Genomic DNA, 18297 nt, shown 5'->3' on the forward strand with positions numbered 1-18297 from the left:
TTCTGAGCTCCATTGTAGATAAATGCCTGGGGTTTCTAGGGACCACACCTGCTGGTGGAAGAGACTGGTTAATAAAATTTATACCCACATTAGCACAAACGGGGGAAAAAAAACAGTGTGGCACCTGATGGACCATGATAGAAAAAGCGAGATGTCACTGACAAAATAAAAAGATAGCAAACAATACTCAGAACACTGGATCACAATGGCAGTTTTGAAGGCTTGGACAATGCAGACGCATGCAGTGTTCAGTTCTTAAATGTTCCAGCAGTAACCTTTGCAAGTCCTGTCCTCTGCCTCCAAAACTTTGTTAACTCTGTGTGATTTCCTGTGTACATAGTGCTTTTCGAAAATGACTTAATCAAGGTGTATGTATATCAGTGAAACAGAAGGGGTGAAGTGATTATTTATTTTTGTACAATTTTCCCTTGTGTTTTCCTGAGATAGGGTCTTATGGAGAGCACTTTACTTTTGTTTGGTTCTGTTTCACACTGGGTATTGGTAGCACTTCTTGGACAAGTTGTGGGTTTTTGGGGGGCTTTTTTGGCGTTGGTTCATCATAGATGTTATGCTTTTAGGTTTATTGCCACTTCTTTCTCACTTACTATGTGTTAATAGACCTCTCTGCATTGAATCGTACTTGTTATAAATCTCTGTCTCTGTTCCACAGCATGTCTTAATCCTGTTTTCCTTCTCTTGCCCCAACTGGTCGCAGCAGATGGCCGCCCTTTCCTGGGCCTGGTTTTGCTGGAGGTTTCTTCCTGTTAAAAGGGAGTTTTTCCTTCCCACTGTCGCCAAAGTGCTTGCTCATAGTGGGTCATATGATTGTTGGGTTTTCTCTGTATCTATTATTGTAGGATCTACTGTACAATATAAAGTGCCTTGAGGCGACTGTTCTTGTGATTTCGCGCTATATAAATAAAATTGAATTGAATTCCTGAAAGGAGTAGCATTAAACCTAATCTTTAATTGTGAAGTAAGCTCGAAATTTTGGTTTTGGAGACTGGGACGTGGACATAATTTTAACGCTTATTCTGAGAACCAGTCAGACTGTGTGAAATAACTCCAACTTATAAATTCTGGTTATAAATTGATTTGTTTTTATATAGCATAATTTTCGGACCTCTTTTAAAAGTGTCTTGTAAGTCTTGTAGTTCAATTCAATTCAATTCAATTTTATTTATATAGCGCCAAATCACAACAAATGTCGCCTCAAGGCGCTTCAGAGATACAGAGAAAAGCCCAACAATCATATGACCCCCTATGAGCAAGCACTTTGGCGACAGTGGGAAGGAAAAACTCCCTTTTAACAGGAAGAAACCTCCGGCAGAACCAGGCTCAGGGAGGGGCGGCCATCTGCTGCGACCGGTTGGGGTGAGAGAAGGAAGACAGGATAAAAGACATGCTGTGGAAGAGAGACAGAGATTAATAACAGATATGATTCAATACAGAGAGGTCTGTTAATACATAGTGAGTGTGAAAGGTGACTGGAAAGGAAAAACTCAATGCATCATGGGAATCCCCCGGCAGCCTACATCTATTGCAGCATAACTAAGGGAGGATTCAGGGTCACCTGGTCCAGCCCTAACTATATGCTTTAGCAAAAAGGAAAGTTTTAAGCCTAATCTTAAAAGTAGAGATAGTGTCTGTCTCCCGAATCCAAACTGGAAGCTGGTTCCACAGAAGAGGGGCCTGAAAACTGAAGGCTCTCCCTCCCATTCTACTTTTAAATACTCTAGGAACAACAAGTAGGCCTGCAGAGCGAGAGCAAAGTGCTCTAATAGGGTGATATGGTACTACAAGGTCATTAAGATAAGATGGGGCCTGATTATTTAAGACCTTGTATGTGAGGAGCAGGATTTTGAATTCAATTCTGGATTTAACAGGAAGCCAATGAAGGGAAGCCAAAACAGGAGAAGTATGCTCTCTCTTTCTAGTCCCTGTCAGTACTCTTGCTGCAGCATTTTAGATTAACTGAAGGCTTTTCAGTGAGTTTTTTGGACATCCTGATAATAATGAATTGCAGTAGTCCAGCCTGGAAGTAATAAATGCATGAACTAGTTTTTCAGCGTCACTCTGAGACAGGATATTTCTAATTTTAGAGATGTTGCGCAAATGGAAGAACGCAGTCTTACATATTTGTTTAATATGTGTGTAGAAGGACATATCCTGGTCAAAAATGACTCCAAGGTTCCTCACAGTGTTACTGGAGGCCAAGGTAATGCCATCCAGAGTAAGAATCTGGTTAGATACCATATTTCTAAGCTTTTCAGCGCCGAGTACAATGACCTCAGTTTTATCAGAGTTAAGAAGCAGAAAGTTAGTGGCCATCCAAGTCTTTATGTCTTTAAGACATTCCTGCAGTTTAACTAATTGGTGTGTGTTATCTGGCTTCATGGACAGATAGAGCTGAGTGTCATCTGCATAGCAGTGAAAATGTATGCTATGTCTTCTAATGATGCTGCCTAGGGGAAGCATGTATAATGTAAACAGAATTGGTCCTAGCACTGAACCCTGTGGAACTTCATAATTAACCTCAGTGTGTGAAGAGGACTCTCCATTTACATGCACAAATTGGAGTCTATTAGATAGATATGATACAAACCACTGCAGTGCAATACCTGTAATACCTACAGCATGTTCTAATCGCTCTAATAGGATATTATGGTCAACAGTATCGAATGCTGCACTAAGGTCAAGAAGGACAAGCACAGAGATGAGTCCACTGTCAGAGGCCATAAGAAGATCATTTGTAACCTTCACTAAAGCTGTTTCTGTGCTGTGATGAGCTCTGAAACCTGACTGAAACTCTTCAAATAAACCATTCCTCTGCAGATGATCTGTTAGCTGTTTGACAACTACTCTTTCAAGGATTTTTGATATGAAAGGAAGGTTGGAGATTGGCCTATAATTAGCTAAGACTGCTGGGTCTAGAGATGGCTTTTTGAGTAAAGGTTTAACTGCAGCCACCTTGAAGGCCTGTGGTACATAGCCGATTATTAGAGATAGGTTGATCATATATAAGATCAAAGAATTAATCAATGGCAGGACTTCTTTGAGCAGTTTTGTAGGAATGGGGTCTAAAAGACACGTTGATGGTTTGGAGGAAGTAATTATTGAAGTTAACTCAGAAAGATCGATTGGAGAAAAAGAGTCTAACTTAACATCAATGGTACTAAGAGTAGCTGTAGATAATATTACATCTGTGGGATGATTATTGGTAATTTTTTCTCTAATGATAAAAATTTTATTTGTGAAGAAGTTCATGAAGTCATCACTAGTTAACGTTAAAGGGATGGTTGGCTCAAAAGAGCTCTGACTTTTTGTCAGCCTGGCTACAGTGCTGAAGAGAAACCTGGGGTTGTTCTTATTTTCTTCAATCAGTGATGAGTAGTAAGCTGTTCTGGCTTTGCGGAGGGCTTTCTTATAAAGCAACAAACTATTTCTCCAGGCTAAGTGATGATCCTCTAAATTTGTGACACGCCATTTCCTCTCCAGATTACGAGTCATCTGCTTTAGGGTACGTGTTTGAGAATTATACCACGGGGTCAGGTACTTCTGATTAGAGACCTTTGTTTTCACTGGAGCTACAGTATCCAGAGTCGTACGTAGTGAGGAGGTGAAATTATTAACAAGATAATCGACCTCTGTTGGGGTAGCGTTCAGATAGCTGCTCTGCTCTGTGTTGGTACAGGGCATTGACGATGATAACAGTGGCTGGATTATATTCTTAAACTTAGTTACAGCGCTTTCAGAAAGACATCTACTTTGATAAAGTCCACTCTCCACTGCTGCGTAATCAATTATTGTAAATGTAAATGTTATCAAGAAATGATCAGACAGGAGAGGGTTTTCAGGAAACACTGTTAAATGTTCAGTTTCTATGCCATATGTTAAAACAAGATCTAGAGTGTGATTAAAGTGGTGGGTGGGTTCTTTTACATTTTGAGAGATACCAATTGAGTCTAACAACAGATTAAATGCCATGTTGAGGCTGTCATTTTTAGCATCAACATGGATGTTAAAATCACCCACAATAATTATTTTATCTGAGCTCAGAACTAAATTAGATATAAAGTCTGAGAAATCAGACAGAAACTCTGTGTAAGGCCCAGGTGGACGATAGATGATAACAAGTAAGACTGGTTTCTGAGTTTCACAGCTGGGGTGGACAATGTTAAGCATCAGGCTTTCAAATGAATTAAAAGTCTGTCTTGGTCTTTCATTAATTAATAGACTGGTGTGAAAAATTGCTGCCACACCGCCCCCTCGACCTGTGCTTCGAGATTTCTGGTAGTTAGAATGACTCGGGGGTGTTGATTCATTTAAACTAACATAATCATCCTGCTGCAACCAGGTTTCTGTAAGGCAGAGTAAATCAATTTGTTGATCAATTATTAAGTCATGTACTAACAGAGACTTGGAGGAGAGAGACCTAATATTTAATAATCCACATTTCACTGTTTTACTCTTTGGTTCAGATGTGGATACTGTATTATTCTTTCTTTGTAAATGTTTAAGTTGTTTGTTGCTGGTTTTTAGTTTGTTTTCTGTCTTTTTGGAAGCAGACACAGTCTCTATGGAGATGGGTTTTTGGGGGGGTAGCAGGAGGAGAGAAGCTGCAGAGAGGCGTGTAAGACTGCAACTCTGCTTCCTGGTCCCAACTCTGGATAGTCATATTTTGAGGGGTTTAATAAATTTGTCGATATTTCTAGAAATGAGAGCTGCTCCATCCAAAGTGGGATGGATGCCATCTCTCCTAACAAGACCAGGTTTCCTCCAGAAGGTTTGCCAATTATCTATGAAGCCCACATCGTTTCTGGGACACCACTCAGACAGCCAGCAATTTAAGGAGAACATGCGGCTAAACATGTCACTCCTGGTCTGATTGGGGAGGGGACCAGAGAAAACTACAGAGTCCGACATTGTTTTGGCAAAGTTGCACACCGATTCAATATTGATTTTAGTGACCTCCGATTGACGTAACCGGGTGTCATTACTGCCGACGTGAATTATGATTTTACTAAATTTACGTTTACCCTAAGCCAGCAGTTTTAAATTTCCTTCAATGTTGCCTGCTCTGGCCCCTGGAAGACAATTGACTATGGTTGCCGGTGTCTCTAGCTTCACATGTTTGAGAACAGAATCACCAATTACCAGAGTTTGACCCCCAGCGGGTGTGTCACCGAGTGGGGAAAAACGGTTAGACAAATGAACGGGTTGGTGGTGTACCTGGGGCTTCTGTTTAGGACTACGCTTCCTCCTCACCATTACCCAGCCGTCTTTCCGCAGCTGCTTGGGATCTGCCGGGGAACAGCTAGCGGGGCCTACGCTATCTTCGGCTGCACCAGCTACAGGGGCCTGGCTAGCTAAGGGTGAGAGAAGGGTGCAAAGCCGAGTCTCCAGTTCAGTAATCCTGGCCTCCAGAGCTGCAAATATGCTACATTTGTTACAGATATCATTACTGCTAAAGGAGGCCGAGGAGTAACTAAACATCTGACACAATGAGCAAGAAAGTGCAGAAGGGACAGGTGAAGTAGCCATGGTGCTAACGGGTCGGCTACGAGCTAAGCTAGCGAAACAGTACAGAGACAGTGAGTGAATACTATAAATTAGGTAGTGAGTACACAGAAAGTGTGCTTCGGATGAAGCACGTGAAGATTATACTGTGAAAAAAGAATGTATTTAAAAGTTGTTAATTAAACTGCTAAGCAAATAAGCTACTCAGAAACACCACTGTGTTTGAGCAGGAACAGGAAGCGATACTATACCACAGAGCGAGCGAGCGAACACCAAGTGACAGCGCCCCAGATTCAAGTGACTGTAAGCAATTTACAAGACTGCAGGCGACTGAAGTGCGGGACTCCGATGCTTGAAGGAAGTACAAAGAATTTATTTACAATGTCCAGGGGACATGTACAACAGTGAAAGGGTGATATATACAATTGTGCAAGGGTGGGGTCTCCAGGGAATCCAAGGGAAAGAAACGGAGAAATCCGTTTCTCACTCCTCTTCTGTCACACACTACACTTTGCAGCCACTCTCCACTTGCTCACAACTTGAGTCTCCACAGGGAACAGGAACAGGTCAGGGATGTCTATGTACAAAGAGAAGGCGAATTGAAATACATGCTAAATCAAAGAGAGCTACAAGCAATCTCAAAGCCGGGGCTACACTGACACAACTCAAACAACGATTCAGCGATGAGTAGCCTCGCTTATTCCCCTTAAATGATGGCAGGCTAATGAGACACAGGTGTTCACTCTCCCACAGGTGCATAGACCAAAGACAGGAACCCATAATGAGTTCTGCCCAGGTGACAGAGGGAGATAGAGAGAGGGTGAGAGAACAAGAGAGAAAGTGCAAAACAATAACAAAACCCAGTTGCTGCTGAATACTCCTTAGGCTGGTCTGCCGAGCCATGACATCAATATTTTAACAAAAGGCGACATGCTGCTCTCTGTAATTTGTGCCCAGTCCCTTGTACTAGGAACTGAAGGATTACCTGTATGATCTAATAGCACAAGGCTGGGTTCGGAAGTCAAACTCCTCATACTTCTCACCTGTTGTGCATGTCCATATAGAAGACGGTACTCTTTGGCTAAGGATTAATTACAGACCCTTGAACAGAAAAATACATCCTGACTGACAGACATTTATTGTGCATGATGTATTGTACACAATCTGGATCTGCATCCCCTTTGACCTCATGAATGCTCCAGCAGCCTTCCAGAAGAATGTTTAGAAGTTTTTCGGGATAACATTTGTATTCCCTATATTGACAACTTGGCTTTTCAAAGTGAGCTAGTGGCCTGTATGGGGCTGTTTTGCTGCCTCAGGACCTGGAAGACTGGCTGTAGTAAATGGAAACATTAATTCTGCTGTCTACCAAAACATCCTAAAAGAGAATGTTCATCTGTTCGTGACCTGAAGTTAAAGTGCACTTGAGTTCTATAGCAGGATAATGATCCAAAACAGTAAAGTCCACTGATACTGTCGACCATAAGTCCACTTATGAATGGCTTAAGCAAAACAAAATGAACACTACAGTTTTTGCTGCTAAAAGTGGCCCAACCAGGTTAGGGGTCAATCACTTTTTTTAACAGGGCCATGTAGGTTTGGATTTTTTTCCCCTTAATAATACACACTAGAAACTTCATTTTCAGTTTTCTTGTGTTATTTTTGGCTAATATTTAAATTTGTTTGATGATCTGAAACATTTAAGTGTGGCAAACATACAAAAAAAGGAAATAAGGAAGGGGCAAACACCTTTTCACACCACTGTATATGACAGGACTCCTGTCTACTCTGACTATCCAACTTTTTCTAATCTGTCATCAGTACTCCTAAAGTTGTATAATGCTAAAATTTCTGTGCTTCAGCTCTCTTTTCACCTTTGCAACTAAGGGGGCAATTTTTTTTAATTTGTAATGCAATAAAATTTGATCAACATACTTTATTTTATACTTTATGTTTACCTATCCTAGGTAAACATCTAACATTTTTTGTCAAATGCTTTTTTGTGTTAATTCAATTCAGTTTTATTTATATAGTACCAAATCACAACAGCAGTTGCCTCAATGTGTCATCATCATAAGGATGCATTTCTTATGCATTTCTTGGTACTTGTACTACAGATTTCTCATCTCTGTATTTGATGAATTAGATATTCAGGAAGAAAATTAACAACAATTTTTTGTTGGGGTTTCCGTTACAAGGCACGGTAACTGTATATTGTATAAATATACTGTATACAATTAATGATTTAAAGGTAAAAACACAAGTGAGCATTATTGAAAGTCATGCATGTCCATTTAGATATTGTAGAACAATAACACGGCGGAAATGGATTGTCCTTTTGGCAGAAAATGGTCCTGTTGTTAAAAAAAACAGCCCTCCTGCTAGAGCTATTTTTATCAGCTTTTATCAGGAGAGGTCGACCGGTAAACAAATAACCAAATAAATAAATATATAAATTCATCTCAGAGTATTGTCTAAGGGACAGGTGATCTGTATGCTCTACCGCCAAGAGAAGCCACTTATTCCATCATTGCAGAAATCCCTGCTGTACAGCCTTCTCTTGTGCTTTTACAGGCTTAAGTTCAGCACTGTATTCTACTTGTCAAGCCAAAGAGCTAAATGTGCCTATCTTACTCCATTTGGCAAAAAACAAAAGAAAAAAACAACAACAAAACGACAAAAAACAAAGCTAGAGGTGTGCTTCTCTAGCTCCACTCTTCCTTTTTTCTTCATTGTACTGCAATCACAGGCAATGGGTTGCAGATTTATAAATCATTTATTTGGAAGCTAATGCACTGCACTTGATGGAAGAGTGCCTACTTTGGCTGCAGTTACACTGGCATGAGATATTGAAAGGGACTTTCCATGTGAAAACAAATAGTGCTTTGTGTCATTGTGCTTAATTATAAATATTGTTGAAATTTAAGTGCATAGATTTCTTTTTTACTTAGAATGAAGCTATTAAGTGTGTGCTTGTGGAAGACATACCTGTTATAAGACTGGCTTTTAAACTAGCTGGCTATTTTAGAGTTTTTCATGAACTGAGATTCAGGTTTTAAGTATGTACGAGTAAGAAATGATATGTCAAAAGGTAGAATGCATCACCACTGTTGTTGTGTTGGAATTAAGAGTTCCACTTCCTTCTTCTTTAAAGCTGATTGTACTAGCTTCTACAGTGAAAAATAACACCAATGGAATAAGTGATATGTAGTGGTGTTCTAGGTGTTCTGGGAGAAAAGGCTGCAGTATGCAGTTTTTGAAAGCCTAATGCAATGCCTTGGCCACCCTAGCTCGAAAACCCCAACCCTGGGGAGCCAACATAGGTGAACGGAGCAGACAACACTTGGAGGCACAAGGGATGAATGCAAACCAGACTTTATTTACAAAGAATAAAGTGAGCGACACAATGAGAATTAATTCCATGAAAAGTTAAGTGTGTTTTAACTATGAACTGTGAATGAGAGGACTACAGAGCAAACTATGACCTTAGATAACACTATGATGAGCTATTTCCTAGGATCAATACTATGAGAAACATGACACAATACACAAGCACATCATGAACCAAGCAACACTAGCAACCAGGTAATGAGTCGAGAGAGTGAGTTCTTCGGCTGATGAGAACAGGAGTGCAGGAAACCCGGTTCTGGGTAGCATCCAGTACAGGAACCCAAAGGTGCAGGAAAAGGGAGTTACTAGACAGGGAAGTGGAGCTGGAATGCTCACAATCAATGAAATGAGAGAGACAGGTGTCAGGTCCCAAATCCAGACGCTGGTCTGAAGTGAAAATGGCAAATGGTGAAACAGTCCTACTTTTCACAGGCGGAGGCAAGACGTAGAGGGCAGGTGGTCTGAGTGAGTCGTAGAGAAAGTTCCAACAAGAGATCGGTGATTTCCAGAGAACAGGGCAGAGAGGCTGGCAGGTGGGTTAAGCGGGCGAACCAGCAGCTGAACAGAGGTAAATTATGGTAGTGAGACGAATGATATCCGTAGGATTGCTGTGAATAGAGGAAAACACAGTACAAGAATAGCTATAACTAGATTCTTTAAACTATGACGACTTTCACAAACAATGGTTAGCGGACAGTCTGGCAAGTAATGGTGGTGAGGGTTGGTCTTAAATCCCTGCAGCCTAATTACTCACAGGTGCCGCTTGTACAAGGAGATGAGGCAACTTCGCCCAGAGGTAGAACCACCAGCACCACGGAAAAATCCATAATTCAACTAGAACATGACAAAAACAATCATGGGCCTTACACTGAGTTTAAGGGGGTCTGATTTCTCAGACTTTTTATCTGATTTACTGCTCAACACAGATAAAATAAATTATTGTGTGTGATTTTAACATCCATGTAGATGCTAAAAATGACAGTTTCAACACAGCATTTCATCTGTTATTAGACTCAGTTGGCTTCTCTTAAAATGTAGAAGAACCCACCCACCACTTTAATTACACTCAAGATCTTGTTTTAACATATGACATAGAAACTGAACATTTAACAGTGTTTCCTAAAAACCCTCTCGTCTGACCATTTCCTGATAACAGTAGACTGCAGACTTCATCTCAGTAGACATCTGCTGTAACTAAGTTTAAGAATATAGTTCACGTACTGCTATCATCCTCAATGCCCTGTACCAACACAGAGCAGAGCAGCTACCTGAACACTAGTCCAACAGAGGTTGATTATCTTGTTAATAATTTTACCTCTGGATACTGTAGCTCCTGTGAAAAAGAGAGCCTCAAATCAGAAGTACTTGACTCCCTGGTATAACTCTGAAACACGCAGCTTAAAGCAAATAACTCGTAAGCTGGAGAGGAAATGGCTTGTCACAAATTTTGAAGAGCATCATTTAGCCTGGAGAAATAGTTTGTTGCTTTATAGGAAAGCCCTTTGTAAAGCTAGAATAGCTTACTATTCTTCACTGATTAAAGAAAATTAGAACAACCCTAAGTTTTCTCTTCAACACTGTAGCCAGGCTGACAAAAAGTCAGAGGGCTGTTGAGCAAACCATTCCTTTAGTCAAAGGAGCTTGCAAAGAAAAGCGTCTGGACTCCTTTAAGTTGCTTGAAGACGTTTCACCTCTCATCCGAGAAGCTTCTTCAGTTCTAAGGTCAAATGGTGGGGAGTCCCAGATTTAAACCTAGTGGGAATATCCCCCCACAGAGGGACAAAAGGACTCCCTGATAATCCTCTAATCGCCTGAGCCAAGGTGTGAAACTGGATGTGGGTCCCAATCAGCCAGGGTTTCGGGTGAGCGCGTTGTGAAACCTGGCCCCACCTTATCATGCGGATTCCTGAGGTCAGATAGCCCAGGATGTGAGTGGGCGTTAAGGCGTCTGGGGAGGGAACTCAAAACTGGATTATAGATGGCAGAGAGTTGGTGTCGTAAACCACCACCTCTGTTCAAAGATGGTCGCTCACAGTGGACATAGATGGCTTTTTTCACTCCTCTTTCAAACCATCTGTCCTCTCTGTCCAAAATGTTAACATTGGCATCCTCGAAAGAGTGTCCTTTACACAAATGCAAGAACAATCATGCCACTGTGCGATGTGTTCACTGCTACGAATACACAGGTGGTAAATACAGACTACAGATACCATGGCAGTGCCAGGATAGTGAGTGATTGCTGAAAATGTTGAAATGTACTCACTCACTTTTTATTATTATTTGTAAATATGTGTACAAATGGTTGTTTTTTGTTTGTTGTTTTTTTGTACTGTTTTTATCAATAAATCTCAGCAACAAAGGAAATACACCCATGTGTGTTGATTTCTCCCTAAGATGGCAAACAGAAACACAAGTTTCCTTGTGGGTTAGGGTTAGGGTAACCCAAACCAACCCTAACCCTAACCCCTAACCCTAACCCTAGTGGCTCAGCACCACCTTATTTACATAACAAAAGCAGCAGTTCACAGTTCAGTTCAGGATATTAGCTAAAAGCCTACCAGCCATTTGGCTGGTTGGCGGGTTTTAAACGTAGAAAAGCCAAATGGCTGCTCTCTGGGACTTCCTGTGTTAAGATGCAGATGGACTGCTGAGTCTTGTCCTTCTATGTTGTGCCATGCGCTTGTGAAGTGGCTGTTTGGTCTCTCCAATGTAGAGGTCTGGGCATTCCTCGCTGCACTGTACAGCATACACCACATTGTTAAGTCTGTGTTTTGGAGTTTTGTCTTTAAAGTTAAAAGACAAAACTTAATTTAACATTAACTAGTTGTCATGGTCCTGGGCTGCTGACTCAGCGTTTTGAGTTAATTGTTATTTTCTAGTTTCTTCTGATTAGTTAGTTAGTTCTTAGGGGTTGGTTCTTGTGTTTTATTATTCCTACCTGTGTTCTCCCCTCTGTGCTGTTTGTGTCTCTGAGTTTGTGTTTGTAAAACAGTCTGTTTATTTCCTGTTTTACTTTGAAGGTCTGTGTCTCGTTTTGCTCATTAGTTTCAGCTATGTTTTCCCCCTGAGTGTCATTTCCTGATTACCTTGTGTGTCTGTGTATTTATAGTGTGCATCTAGCTCTCTTCCTCGTCAGGTCGTCTGCTTCCCATGGTTTTGTCTGCGTCTCTCTGCTCCTCGCCTCATGTCTCCCCTTTGTGTATGATTTCAGGTCTGCTCACTAGCTTTCCCAGTTTAGTTTATTTTGTAATTCTCACCATCACTTTGTGTTACTGTCACCCATCATCAATAAAGGTCACATTTGTCTTAGCTAGGCCAATAACTAACCTTCCTTTCATCGAAAAAATCCTTGAAAGCATAGTTGTCAAACAGCTAGCAGATCATCTGCAGAGGAATGGCTTATTTGAAGAGTTTCAGTCAGGTTTCAGAGCCCATCATAGCACAGAAACAGCTTTAGTGAAGGTTACAAATGATCTTCTTATGGCCTCTGACAGTGGACTCATTTCTGTGCTTGTCCTGCTAGACCTCAGTGAAGCGTTCGATACTGTTGACCATAATATTCTATTAGAACGATTAGAGCACGCTGTAGGTTAGGGCTGCACCATTAACCGTTAGAAAATCGTGATCTCAATTCATACTTGTGTGATCTCATATCCAAATGACAACAATTTAAAAAAAAAAAAAAAAAAAAGACGACGATTGTACCTCATTTTGATCCGGGACGTAATCTGCATGAAAACAAGTGCTCACTCTTCCTGCTCAACAAATGACGAGGGCGAAGCCTTATACCACGTGATACAGAAGCTGTGCAGTGTGATGCTAAAATTGGCAGGGAAAAAACAATGGAGAACACGTCAGGGATGACGAGAAAGTGACTGGAGAAAATCCGTCCCGGTCAAAAACCCAAACATCAATAACGGGAACCTTATACAGCACTTCCCTATACCCGTCGAACTCCCGCAGGCACAAAGAAATTACGGAGGCTATTACTTATCACCTGACCAAAGATATGGCTCCCATCAACACTGTGCAAAACGAGGGATTCAGGAAAATGATCAACACCCAACAAACGCTACACAGTGCCGTCCCGCAACTATTTTTCTATTGTTGCACTACCTGCCCTATACACGCAGTGTCGAACAACGGTGGAGACGGAATTTCAAGAAGTACAACATTTTGCGGCAACGACAAAATGTGAGACATTTGTTGTTTTTATGTTTATTTATTGTTTTTATGTTCAGTCTCAACTGTTACGAAGTTGATGTGCAGTTAATAAGTGCAATAAATATTTATATTGGAAAAGAAAATCGTGAGAGAATCGTGATCTCAATTCTAAGCAAAAAAATCGTGATTCTCATTTTATGCAAAATCGTGCAGCCCTACTGTAGGTATTACAGGTACGGCACTGCAGTTGTTTATATCATATTTACATCTATCTAATAGACTCCAGTTTGTCTACATAAATGGGGAGTTCTCTTCACACACTAAGGTTAATTATGGAGGACCAGTTCTGTTTACACTATACATGCTTCCTTTAGGCAGTATCATCAGAAGGCATAGCATACATTTTCACTGCTATGCAGATGATGCCCAACTTTATCTATCCATGAAGCCAGATAACACACACCAATTAGTTAAACTGCACAAATGTCTTAATGACATAAAGACCTGGATGACCTCTAACTTTTTCCTTCTAAATTCTGATAAAACTGAGGTTATTGTACTCGGCCCTGAAAATCTTAGAAATATGGTATCAAACCAGATTCTTACTCTGGATGGCATTACCTTGGCCTCCAGTAACACTGTGAGGAACCTTGGTGTAATCTTTGACCAGCATTTGATCATATTTCTCCTATATTGGTGTAACCCAGGTCCCACGTAGCTATGGTAAAGCTAGAGTATTTAGTACAATGAGACTGGGCCTGGGTTTGTAGTGCTACTAATAATGATACCCAATACCCTCTAATTGAATTAATAAGCACCACCACAACTGTATTTTACACAAATTAAATCCCTCACCGGGTATTTATTTAGACAGCAAAGAAATGAATAAAATAAACAGTTACTTTTATAAAATAAATTGAATTCGAATAAACAAACAAAAATACTGTAAAAGTGACTACATGGGTTTTCAATAAAAGATTATCAAAACAAAATAACTCTTTCTTAGGTGCCAACTGTTATTTCAGTTACAACAGCTCACACCTTTAAAAAGGGATGAATTTCAACCTTTGATTACAACTACACACTTACTCAATTTAAACCAAATTTGTAACAGTGGGCCCACACACACACACACACACTTTAACCTGTCCACACTACACCGGTAGCACAGTGCTTGTTGCAGGCCTGATTCGAAGTTCGGGTGCGATGAGGCCTAAAACTGATGGCCGCTTCACTCAAACTGAGCCATAAACAAAATACGTGCACTTTAGTGTCAGTTAGTACTCACGAGTCTAATGAGTTTGTTAGTGGGGAAATCAGAAACGGGCAGTTAGCAGTTAGTTCACCAGTAGTGAAGACAGTCAGGGGCGAGAAAACAGCAGGGTCCATCCGGGCAGAAACCTCTCTCTCCCTCTCCTTTCAGAGCGTCCCTCGGCTTCTAAACATATTAAAACACTTGAGTGTTTTAATATGTTGGTATCCTACAATACCAAATGCTATCACATAATGATTTAGTATTAGCATGCTTTGACTGAAAATCACAGAGCTAAACATACAGCATGGCATCACAGCACATAACGCGGTAAGCTGCGCTAATTAGCAAGCCGCTAGTTAGCATCACATATCACGCCATTTTACCACTATAACGAATAGTTACAGTACAAATGTCAAGGCACACAGTCTCATTTACCTCTTGCAGATCACAAATAAGTAATATTAGGACCACGGGTAGTCGACCTCAATGATACACTTAGATGTAAAATCCACACCACGTTTGCCTTATGACATCTCTCTCTTTGGACTTAGCTTCTATGTCCGCTCCCACAGATTCACACAAAAATTACCACTCGTCCCGCCCCCATAGCAGAGAAGAATGACATTGACTGGCTCGTCAGCACAACAACCAATGACAATACAACATTGAGGTAACTGACATTAGATGGGTAAATAAGTTTAGGTTACACCCCAACATATTTATTCTGCACAGAAAATGAACTCTAAATCATGAAACCCTTTTATTTATTGGACTCTTAACTGTAAATGAAATACATTGGTACCAAAGCATATGATTTTTAAATCTTTTATCAACTATTTATATTTTAACCATTTTTTATAACAGTAGTTCTTTAACCCGTAAGCCTGAATAATTTCAGACAGGGCTACATTGGCTTCCCTTCATTGGTTCCCTGTTAAATACAGAATTTAATCCAAAATCCTGCTTCTCACATAAAAGTTCTTGAATAATCAACCATCATTTCATCTTAATGACCTTATAGTACCATATCACCCCATTAGAACATTTCGCTCTCACACTGCAGGCTTACTTGTTGTCCCTAGAGTATTTAAAAGTAGAATGGGAGGCAGAGCCTTCCGTTTTCAGGCCTCTTCTGTGGAAACAGCTTCCAGTTTGGATTCGGGAGACAAACACTATCTCTACTTGGGCAAAAGGAAAAGAAAAGTTTTATTAGGCTTTAAACTTTGCTTTTGCTAAAGCATATAGTTAGGGCTGGATCAGGTGACCCTGAATCCTCCCTTAGTTATGCTGCCATAGGTGTAGGCTGCTGGGGGATTCCCATAATTCATTGAGTATTTCTTCTTCAGTCACCTTTCTCACTCACTATGTGTTAATAAACCTCTATGCATTGAATCATGCTTGTTTTAATCACTTCTTTATTAATCTCTGTCTCTCTTCCACAGTATGTCTTTTGTCCTGTTTTCTTTCTCTCACCCCAAGTGGTCGCAGCGGATGGCCGCCCCTCCCTGAGCCTGGTTCTGTTGAAGGTTTCTTCCTGTTAAAAGAAGTTTTTCCTTCCTGCTGTCGCCAAACTGCTTGCTCATAGTGGGTCATATAATTGTTTGGTTTTTCTCTGTATGTGTTATTGTAGGGGCTACCTTACAATATAAAGCATCTTGAGGCGACAGTTGTTTTGATTTGGTGCTGTATAAATAAATTGATTTATGCTAAATTAACTGGACTGAAAATCAGTGGCAACAACTCTTATGGAGTGATGGTTATAAATTGAAATTTTTGTTTTGAATTGTTATTGCTGTACATATAGAAGAGGTCAGGGGATTCTGTCAAGATTTTTTAGCTCCAGTTCAGCCGGTGTGTAGGTGTCAAAAATGATGAAACATTGAAACAAAGTGCCATCAGATTTTGATTCATCATGCATCTGGGAAGTGCTTGCTTGGCAGCAGTTTCATACCTTGGTAGAAAAATACACACAGTGGAAGAATGACAGTCATGGATTAGCCTCCCCATACTCTGGATCTTAAAATTATTCAAGCAGTATGTGATCAGCTTGACAACACAGCAACTTGAGAACACAGCAACAGGCAAGCAGCATTTAGATAAGAGATCTGAAATGTCCTACAATAGGCTAGAAGACTTTGTTTTTGAAGACCGTTTAAAGAATCAGAAAGTATGCCTAAGAACACTCAGATGTTCAAGATTGTTAGAATTGCAGAAACTCTATTTTGACCTAACATAGGTTGCATGTATGTTTGAACATGTTACAATAAATCCTTCTACCAATTTCCCATTTTCCTAGCAAAAACATAACCAGTAGGTAAAGAAAAACACAAAAAAAAAATTCAAACCAAAAAATGGAAAAAATATTTTCCTTTTTTTTAAATGGCAAAAAACCTGACAAAAACAATAGTAAACAAAAAAGGTTAACTTTTTGTCTACTCTCTCAACCACTTTGGATGTTGCCATATCTATGGAACTGATTTTTGCTGATAACCCCGCTCCTCTTTTCTGATTTCTGTTTCCCCTAGTGAGCCTAGTGTTCTGCTGGAGGGAGTTCTTCCTCCTCACCGCTGCCAAGTGCTATACAGGGGATCATGGGATAGACAGGGGTTCTTTGTAAAATACTGCAGGGTCTTTACCTTTAAGTTTAAAGCACAGAGATGATTGTTCAGTATCACCGACTACATAGTACCTCCATCAAAGCTGATAATATTTCCTGAAATATATTCCAAACACTAACACTAACATGTGAAATGTCAAGGTTTGCTCTTATAGGACTAAAGAATCCTTTTTAAATGTTCTGGAAAAAGTTCTCAAGCATAATCAATTTTAAAAGGCATGTGAAGTCCTTCTACAATTCATAAAAAAATAAAAAAATTAAAAATGGACACACCAACTATATGATCTCCTTGTTGTCTGCTTGTTGTGACACAAAAACTGATAGCTGTACCTTCAACTAAGGAAAACTTGTCATTAGCAGAAATTAAAAAAAAAAAAAAAAAAAAAAAGCAAACAAACGGGAAACTACAAGCTGATTAAAATATCTTAGGCTAAGAACACTAAGAACACTAAGAAACTAAACTGGGGAACAGAACAGTAGTATAAATGGAGCAACACTACGCTCTGACCAAGCACAATGGAAGACGGACACAATATATACAAAGGGGTGAATGAGACAAGTTGTGTAAAGCACTTTGAGTGGTCAGAGGGAGTAGAAAAGTGCTATATAAGAACCAGTCCATTAACCATTTTACCTCTAGCATGGGGCAACCTCTAGCAGAGACGGAGCCACTTGGGGTATGGAGGGCACAGAGCAGACTCTGGTTGCTCTTGTAGGGCCTTGTGCAGGGTGCTCAGCTGGCTCCACTGGTGGGTGAGGCTGACGTAGAAGACTGGCCACTCTCCTCTTGGGAACAGGCATGGGCGCAGTGGATACAAGCTTTCCCCACCCGAGGAACTGGTACGGGTGCAGGGCGCAGGTGGAGGAGATGACTTTGAGGTGGCCACAATAGTTAAACAGCGAACTGATTGAGGCAAAAAAAAAAAAAAAAACACAGTCTGAATCAGCTAGTTTGGATACCTGATGAACTGTCTCAGAAGGCAATGGCTGTGACACTACAAACTCAGGGGGTGCAGACCGTGCTGCTTGGCAAGTTGTCTCTGGAGAATCCAGCAATGGGACACAGACAGTCATGGGAAATGGAGGTAATGAAACACAAAACAGTTTCTTTAGTGAAAGCTGTTGTTGACTGCTTTAATTTGACTCATCTGCATAGGATATAAGTATTTGGTCAGTATGACTCATCAGTCTTCTCCATATTTTTTTAAGTCATTTTAATTTACGTTTTACATTTTAATGAGTTACCTTAGTTGCATATACACCTGAAATAAAAGTATTTATTTAGTGTTTCATAATGAAGTTAATTATATTTAAACTGTGAATCTTTAAAATTAATAACAGTCTATATTTA

The 18297-nt window shown here is 40.3% G+C and overlaps 1 long non-coding RNA gene across 1 annotated transcript in view; it reads right to left on the reverse strand.

Moving 5' to 3' along the window:
* LOC146502698 (uncharacterized) overlaps positions 1-15468 on the reverse strand; it is a 358388-nt gene extending 342920 nt beyond the window's left edge. Inside the window, exons 1-2 of the long non-coding RNA XR_014869459.1 lie at positions 14765-15468; positions 13040-14512 (exon numbers count right to left, since the gene is read on the reverse strand). This is a non-coding gene — a long non-coding RNA (uncharacterized LOC146502698). The remainder of the gene's footprint in view (positions 1-13039; positions 14513-14764) is intronic.
* Positions 15469-18297: the final 2829 nt, after the last annotated feature.

This window comes from Neolamprologus multifasciatus, chromosome 15 (assembly GCF_963576455.1).
Source record: "Neolamprologus multifasciatus chromosome 15, fNeoMul1.2, whole genome shotgun sequence".
Taxonomy (NCBI): domain Eukaryota; kingdom Metazoa; phylum Chordata; class Actinopteri; order Cichliformes; family Cichlidae; genus Neolamprologus; species Neolamprologus multifasciatus.